The sequence below is a fragment of the Staurois parvus genome, unplaced genomic scaffold (genome assembly GCF_062004578.1).
Source record: "Staurois parvus isolate SC_StPar_1 unplaced genomic scaffold, SC_StPar_1.0 ptg000090l, whole genome shotgun sequence".
Lineage (NCBI taxonomy): Eukaryota > Metazoa > Chordata > Amphibia > Anura > Ranidae > Staurois > Staurois parvus.
The window spans coordinates 14964852-14974296 of NW_028317886.1; positions in this window are offsets into that span (position 1 = coordinate 14964852).

Consider the following 9445-nt stretch of genomic DNA (forward strand, 5'->3'; position numbering starts at 1 on the left):
AGCTAGAAAGGTCACAAAGTAAAATCCTTCTATATTATATCCATGAAAAAAGGTGATACTAAACTCACATAATCAGATCTAAAAGGCCAAAACCAGTTGGTAAATGATAAATCTTAGCTCACCCACAAATGAATTCTTAAAGTATAGTTAAACTCAAGAACAAAAATGTAAATTATTCCAACTTTCCAGTCCTCAGATGTGGTGGCTGCATTAGTTTTCTTTTCATCAGAGTTTTTTATATATTATTCTTGTATTACTCTTGTGGTCTAGGCAGCAACACACTTCCTGCCCTGGGATGACAATGCTTACTCATTGCACGGTATCCATAAGAAGGAGTAGTGTTGTCACCCCACCCTAGGATAGGAGGTGGGTTGGGACAAGGCAAAGACTCTGCAGAGTGTACAGGATCTTGCACGCACATTGGATTTCTGACAGGATCAACAGGAAGTTTTTGCCTTGTTTTGAACATAAAAACACTTTCAATTGTTTAATTACCAGACCAAAAAGGACCAAATATATTCTTTGTCTGGGTTTACGTAAACGCTAATGCTGAAATTTCCCTTTACATTTAACAATTACGTTTAGTATTCAGAGTTTTTACCCGCACTGTGAGCAAAGCTCTTTTTTCCATCCATATTAGCTCCCTGAGCAATATCTGAGAAATCTTATTCCTGAAGTCTACTTTTTACTGTTGCTTACATTAAAAGCACCTACTGGATTTAGGGTATCTTCATATGTTAGTTCAACCTGGATATCTACAGTAGGTGCTGTTAACATTCATTGACTGTTCATGGATTCAAATTTCTCACCATAGTCACAAACAATAAATACTTATTAAAATTAAGATTTTTTTTTTACATCTTAAAACTTTTAATGTGTTTTATATATAGTGTTCACAATGCTGTTAAAGCCATTCATCAAAGCAGCCATTTTTTTCTAGTTTTGGATTGTGTGACGAAGAATTAATATTTCTGTGATGTTTCTATAGTCTGCTCCAAGGAAGTCTTTGGGCAAAACCTGACAATGGAATGCACAGGTTGCTGTTGCAAACTTCATGATTCTCTTTTTATTATCTGTTTATTGAAAAAGATGCAATGGTAAAGCCATCAACCAAGCATGAACAATAAATCCAGATGACTGTATAAGAATAATCGTATACATACATGGCCAACAAGGACATATAAGTTGAAGAGAACAAGAATACAAAAACTAAAGCCATACATTGAAATGCCTGAGGAGATGGTAAAATATATAAACTGCAATTCAGCAGGGCGTATCTCATTCAACTGTACATTTTACAACCCTCAAAATTAGGAATACAGTAATAAAATTAAGAAAGCTGTTCACAAATAGTAGTTCAATTGTCCCATTTAGCATTAAAATGTTGGATTGTACCATGCAGGGTCTGGAAAATATGCTCCATCATCATGATAGAGTCAATTCTACAACGGATTTATAAAAATGGGACACTGGGACCTTTCCATTTGAAGACAATCAACCATAAGGAGGGTACACAAAAGGTATGGATGAACCTTTGCATTGAATAATAGACTCCTGTGATAAGGAGCAAACAGTAGACAATTAGAATTCAATTGACATTTGAAATTCAATTATATATCTTGACCTGCAACCATGGGGGAAAACTTCATGATTCTTTTTTCCCCATGAAACTTATTCGACTGACCTTCATTTAAAACAAGCCATCTTTATAATTTTCTGGTTAAATATTACCACCCGATATGCTGTAGATCTTCGTCATGGACAACTCTGCATGAGTACTGCTTAGTTTGCACTTGAGAACTTTATTGGAATTTGTGCTGTGGTAAGGAATGTTACTATGGACATTTGTACAATGAACAAAGCCTTCTTAGGACAGAAAGTATTTGCATGTCTCATTACATTACCTATCCCAGAAAAGGAAGATTATTGCTGATTTCAGGACAATGGGCAGAGCTATGCAAATTGTTCTTTTGTACAAATGGATGTACAAATGTACATCCAAAACCACTGGTATAACTGCAAATGCCATAGAGACATTTTTTTCCAAGTTGCATACAGCTGTTTCAGGCTTTTTGGCCATCATCAGTGCAGTGTATGGAAATCGTGACTTCGATGAATTCAGTCTCTGAGACAGCATAACCATAAAGATTATGGTGAGAAGTCAATAAAAGAAACCAAAAGCCTTCCAACCAAAACAGTGCATATATGTGTTTTAATTCTGGAGATTGTGACACACACAAGCTGCCTGCCTTCAGCAGCAAAACTATTAAAAGATTAATTGGACTGGATGAATCTATGAGGACTTATTTCTCTGTTTGCACACTACATTATAGATGCTCATTCCAAACCAAATGTAATCTGTTATATTAAGGACTAGTTTAGAGAGACTTTGTCTAATGGCTCCAAAAATAAAGATCCAAATATTTTAGTTCTCTGTGATTTTAAGGTGCACATGCAAATGTGATATAATGTCTGATCATAATAGGCATTTTTATTTGGCTGGACTCAAGGATTAACCCTTTTTTCAAACCTATTATCGCTTTTTAATCTTTTATTTCTGTATGGGTTCTGTTAGCAATCTTTTGCCTCACTTCCTGATCCCATACCTTTCAAATTTCTGAGATGAAAAAAGATGACATCATATAGAACAAAGTATATAAGACTTAACCCTGCCACACTCTCAATATTTAGACCACATAGAATAAGTACACCAAAAATGATTGGTTAATCTCAAGCAGCTATTTTAAGATTCAAGAGAATTTCCATTTCAATAGGTTATTTTATGGCCTTAATAGTTATTATTATTATTATATAGTATTTATATAGCGCCAAAGGGTTTGCTCAGCGCTGTACAATAGCGAGGGGGACAGAACATGAGACAATACAGTAACAATCAGGGGCGAACTGACCATTTGGAAACTCGGGCACTGCCCGAGGGCCCGGGGTCAGTAGGGGGCCCCATGAGATGCCCCTGGTACCTTTTTCATAGGCTTTTTTGAGTTTGGGCAAGGACACAGGGGCCCCATGATCCCATGGGGTCAGTAGGGGGCCCCATGAGATGCCCTTGGTACCTTTTTCATAGGTTTTTTTGAGTTTGGGCAAGGGCACAGGGGCCCCATGATCCCCTATTGCCCGGGGGCACCATGAGTTGTCAGTCCGCCCCTGGTAACAATACAATACACGAGGGGTTCGAGGGCCCTGCTCTTTTGAGCTTACAATCTAGGAGGGAGGGGATAGTGGTACAGGAGGAAGTGGCTGTGGGGGATGGAGTGGTGGGAGGAGTGAAGGAGATCGGTTGTTAGGTGAGGGTGGGGTAGGCTTCCCTGAAGAGATGGGTTTTCAGGATGCGCCTGAAGGTGAGGAGGGTAGGTGACAGTCTGATGGATTGGGGTAGGGAGTTCCAGAGGATGGGAGAAGTCCTGCAGTCAGGCGTTGGAGGAGGAGACCAGGGAGCTAGAGAGTAGGAGGTCCTGTGAGGAGCGAAGGGCACAGGTAGGGTGGTATTTGGGTATCAGGTCAGTTAGGTAGTTTGGGGCGGCGTTGTGAATGGCTTTGTAGGTCAGAGTTAGTAATTTGAATTTGATGCGCTGGGCAATCGGGAGCCCGTGAAGGGATTGGCAGAGCAGGGTGGCAGATGTAGAGCGGTTGGTGAGGTGGATGAGTCTAGCCGCTGAGTTCAGGATAGACTGGAGTGGGGATAGCGTTTGTTTGGGTAGGCCAGTGAGAAGGAAGTTGCAGTAGTCCAGGCGTGAGATGATGAGGGAGTGTACAAGTTGTTTAGTAGTGTCTGGGGTGAGGAATGTACGTATCTTGGAGATGTTGCGGAGGTGGAGCCTGCATGACTTTGATAGTGATTGGACATGAGGTTGGAAGTTAAGGTTTGAGTCCAGGGTGACACCCAGGACTTTGGCGTGTGGGGTGGGATTGATGGTGGTGTTGCTAGTCGTGATGGAGAGGATGGGGGGGCGCAGGCTGGGGGGAAAACCAGGAGCTCGGTTTTGGATGGGTTTAACTTTAGGAAATGGAGCGACATCCAGTCTGATATGTCGTTCAGGAGGTGGGCGATGCGGGCGGAGAGTGAGGGGGTGAGGTGAGGGGTGGAGAGGTAAATTTGTGTGTCGTCGGCATAGAGGTGATAGTTGAAGCCGTAGGAGTGTATCAGTTTGCCAAGGGAGGAGGTGTAGATGGAGAAGAGGAGGGGTCCGAGGACAGAGCCTTGGGGGACTCCAACAGAGATGGGAAGAGAGGGGGAGGTGGCAGCGTTATAGGTGACGCTGAAGGAGCGTTGGGATAAGTAGGAGGAGAGCAGGAGAGAGCAGAATCCCTGATTCCAAAGCAGTGCAGTTTGGTAAGGAGGAGGGGGTGGTCGACTGTGTTGAAGGCCGCGGAGAGGTCGAGGAGCAGGAGGACGGAGTAGTGGCCATTAGCTTTGGCGGTTAGCAGGTCGTTAGTGATTTTAAGTAGAGCGGTTTCGGTGGAGTGTAGGGGATGGAAGCCAGACTGTAGTGGATCAAGGAGGTTGTTATCAGTGAGGTGGGCGCTTAAGCGATTGTAGGCTAAGCGCTCAAGGAGCTTGGAAGTGAGTGGAAGCAGGGAGATGGGTCTAAGGTTGTTTAGGTCAGTGGGGTCAAGTGAGGGTTTTTTGAGTATGGGGGTGATGTGTGCGTGCTTTAGGGGGGAGGGGAATGTGCCAGTAGAGAGGGAGAGATTGAAGATGTGGGTGAGGGAGCGAATGATGGAGGATGGGGGTGACTGGAGGAGTTGTGAGGGGATAGGGTCCAGGGGACAAGTAGTGAGGTGGGCTTCAGTGAAGACCTTAGTGACCTCCTCAGTAGTAGCAGGGCTGAAGTAGCGGAGCGTTGGGGAGGTGATAGTGTGCGGGGCGTTAGGTATGGTGGGGGGCAGTGCGGTTACGAGGTCAGAGGAGGGGAGAGTTGAGGGGTTGATGGAGGGAGGGGGGCTAGGTGGAGAGGTAGATTGCGAGTTGACAATGTCCTTACGGATTGCGTCAATCTTGTTTTGATAATGATTGGCGATATCGTGGGTGGTGAGTGAGGTACTGAGTGGAGGTGGGGGGAAGAGAGAGCAGGGATTTGAAAGTGGAGAAGAGCCGGCGAGGACAGGTGGAGAGGGTGTTGATGAGGGTTATGAAATAGGCTTGCTTGGCGGCGTGGAGGGAGGTGGTGTTGGTGAGGAAGGCGGAATTGTAGAGGGAGAACGTTCGAGGGATCTGGTTTTGCGCCATAATCGCTCCAGCGCACGACTGCGTCGTTTGAGACATTTTGTATGGTCGTTCTGCCAGGGTTGAAGCGGTCGGGGTCTGATGTTACACGTGGTTAGAGGTGCCAGGGAGTCGAGGGCAGCCGACAGTGAGTCGTTGTACGCAGTAGTGGCTCACTGTCATATAGGTAAGGAATGTAACTGACAGGCTAACTGCAAGCCTTAGCTCCAGAGTAGAACAACATTTGCAAAATTAAGTCACTTAAATGTAAACCCACAACAGTAAAATCAGTATGTAAATGCATGCTTGTTATATTCACTGTGGAAACTAAGGGGTTAATCTTCTGCACTGTGTAAAAAGGATGTCTGATCCTGCTTTCTCTAATCCTCCCCTTCTTCTACTGTCCCCAATCCATCTGCTGATAGAATGGAGCCTTGGAGGCAAGCTGCACATGCTCAGTTTGGTGTGTATTGCTAGAGAAGGTTTTTTTTTGGGGGGGGGAGGTGCATGTGATCAGCACAAGGCCAATCAGCAGTATCCAGACAGAGGGTCAGGGGTTATGCAGTCTCAAAGGACAGTCAAAGCAAAATGAAAACTCCTCCTACAAGATTAACCAGTGCTCGGCTGGACACTGATAGAAGACACAAGACTGCTATATATTGATGATAAGAAAAGGTATTTAGTAGTTTAATTTACTAAAATAATTGCATGTCCATGTTCTGTGTACTGTGGGAGACCAGATATAGTGAATGCAGGATCCTGGGTTTAGTAACACTTTAATGCTTTCCCTCCTCCTCAGTAGTAACCAAGATTCAAAGCCCCTAAAATATCAATTGTGAAGGGATAATAGCCAAAATCATCTAAGCACAATGTGGGAATGAAGAAATATACAAAATGTGAGTCCTAATTGCAGATTTTATTGCACGTCACTGAGGTCTGTAAACAAGAAAATTATGGCCTTTTTTTTTTTTTTTTTTTTTAAGGAAACATATCATTTAAAATGTGATGCTTGGAAACTGTAGTAATGTCAGTCCAGCAGTCAGTAACTCTGTAATGACTACATTATATTGTTTTGGCAACTCCAATTTTGTAGTTCTACAAAAAAAAAATTTCTTTTGCACTCACCACAACTGCTTAGATTGACAGTTCTGAGGGTATAAACACACTTGTAGACTACAGATTTGAGAACAAAAAGGTTCCAGAAATGGCTATCCCTCTTCACACTTCCACCGATCACTGCATTTCCCTCCAGCTTCCCTGGTTACCGAAAAAAACATTGGTCTCACATGTGGTGAGTGCAACAGCTGATGGGATGAAACAAAGCTTTCCAGAGCTGTGAAATACTGTATAATATTAGCAGTGGCTATTATATAAATTTTGCTTGGATGCTATCCAAGTACATGAGTATGAAGGCTTCTGCAACAACTAGTGACAATGTGCAGATCCAAAACTGATCAATAAATTATGTCAACATTGCCAAAGTCTGAAGTCTTTTAATGTATAATTCAAACTTGTAACCAACAGATCAGCCTGTAGTATCAGCCTACAATACATCACTGATTTGACTGCCCGCCCCATTTTCAAGCCATAATCAGTAAGCAGCAAAACAAATACATGCTTGCTGTGAACTTGCAGGATTTGTTGTTGGTCAGCTTGCCTTTGAACCGACCCTGTCAGACATTTTGATCTGGTAAAAATAAAAATTTCACATAAAGGTAAAATAAAAGTAACAGCCACAACATATTTTTTAATAACAAAGTGGGTAAAAATCCTTCATTCAAACTTCGCTGACTTTGGCTTCTTTAAACAGACCACACCTAAAAGTTTATGGAGCTAATAAAGTTTCCAGAAGTCTCAGACGTAGCTCGTGATACTTATGCCGAACACAAATGTGTATTTGTAGATACAAATGTTGATTATTAAGAAACAAGAGGTATTAGTAGACAGATCTTAGGGTGGTGCTGTATCATCATTTATTTTAGGATTCGCAAACAAATCCTTCTATTTTTTTTTGGGGGGGGGAGGGGGTTTCTGAGAAAATAAAAAGCATGCCGGTAAAGGTGGAACAAAATATTTAACATTAGAAAACAATATTAGAGTATCCTCCTGCGCTCAATATAGGCACAATCCCTATCTAAACAGCTGCTGTCACTTAAAACTTAACCATTCAGTAACCAATAGTATATACCTTAAACAGTGAAGCGCTAAATAAATAAATCAATAAATACATATATTAAGGTGCCATCAGTGGATATAAGTGCTAAAGTGTTAATAGTTCCTTGTAAATCACTGGAACATGCCAACTAATAGTGTATAAAATTAGAAACAAAACTGAATACTTAATATATCAGTGGAAAATACTAAATAAATATATAAATATATATAAACACACCAGTGATAAATAATCTAATACCTCCAATAAAAAACTTCCTTCTCATTCACAAAAAAATATAAATAAATGAAAAAGTGCTCATTAAGTGAACAAATAATCAAAAAAAGCTCAAAAAGTGAACAAGTGTATAAAAAACTTTCCTACGTGCATATGCAAAAAATATATATATAAATAAACCATATATATATATAAATAAATAAAGTCCATGCAGGTGTAGCTTGTGAAAAAAACCGTGGTCTTCACTTCTAGTGCTCACACACAAATCCTCAAATGGCAGCAGTGCCTGCTCACCTCCCCGCACTGACCCTCAAGGGGCCAAAAGGCTACTTAATCTCCTCTATGGCCAATCTTTCTCCTTCGGTAGCTCAGCAGGGGATCACAGGGTCTCCACTTCTCCTCCACTCATACGTCATATAGGACAATACATAGGCAGAATAAAAAGACCGCTCTTTTCATGGAGCTTGTGGAGAGATCAGTTAAGCCCATATAGGTTGCAAGCCGACGATCCCCGCAGGATGGATTGGATCTGCAGATCCAATCCATCCTGCGGGGATCGTCGGCTTGCAACCTATATGGGCTTAACTGATCTCTCCACAAGCTCCATGAAAAGAGCGGTCTTTTTATTCTGCCTATGTATTGTCCTATATGACATATGAGTGGAGGAGAAGTGGAGACCCTGTGATCCCCTGCTGAGCTACCGAAGGAGAAAGATTGGCCATAGAGGAGATTAAGTAGCCTTTTGGCCCCTTGAGGGTCAGTGCGGGGAGGTGAGCAGGCACTGCTGCCATTTGAGGATTTGTGTGTGAGCACTAGAAGTGAAGACCACGGTTTTTTTCACAAGCTACACCTGCATGGACTTTATTTATTTATATATATATATGGTTTATTTATATATATATTTTTTGCATATGCACGTAGGAAAGTTTTTTATACACTTGTTCACTTTTTGAGCTTTTTTTGATTATTTGTTCACTTAATGAGCACTTTTTCATTTATTTATATTTTTTTGTGAATGAGAAGGAAGTTTTTTATTGGAGGTATTAGATTATTTATCACTGGTGTGTTTATATATATTTATATATTTATTTAGTATTTTCCACTGATATATTAAGTATTCAGTTTTGTTTCTAATTTTATACACTATTAGTTGGCATGTTCCAGTGATTTACAAGGAACTATTAACACTTTAGCACTTATATCCACTGATGGCACCTTAATATATGTATTTATTGATTTATTTATTTAGCGCTTCACTGTTTAAGGTATAAAATATTTAACATATTTACAAGTCTTTTGGGTTCCATTCTAATTTGGGATATGGAAGACATAGTAATAAAAAAGAGAATTTCATTGAGGTGGCTGTAGTATAAATGGGCAAAAACACATAAAAAGTATTTTTATTATTTACAACTGCGGCTTACATGTACTATATGGTACCTGGGTAAAAAACACATACAAAAAGTTGTTTTCCCAGTATTTTCCAATCATTTGGAGTTTAAGGCATAGTCCGCCTTTTGCAAACATTTAAATACATGTATCTACAATATTAAAATAAATGATATGCATTTAATATGTTTGTAATGAAGCCTGCACAGCATTGTTGCTGTAATCAGTGCATAGCAGGTGCAATGCACAGGCTCCTGCATTGTTTACATCCCAGCTTCAGGATACCAACATTCTGTTATGAGGGTAGAGGAAATAAACAATAGAGTACAAAAGCGGTGATATTTCCTATGACTCGATTTGTGAACAGATGCTGTGGTTGTGTGGACAGAGAAACACAGTCATTCTAAATTCATGAAACAGAGCGCTTATGGGAGAAGCAAACCATT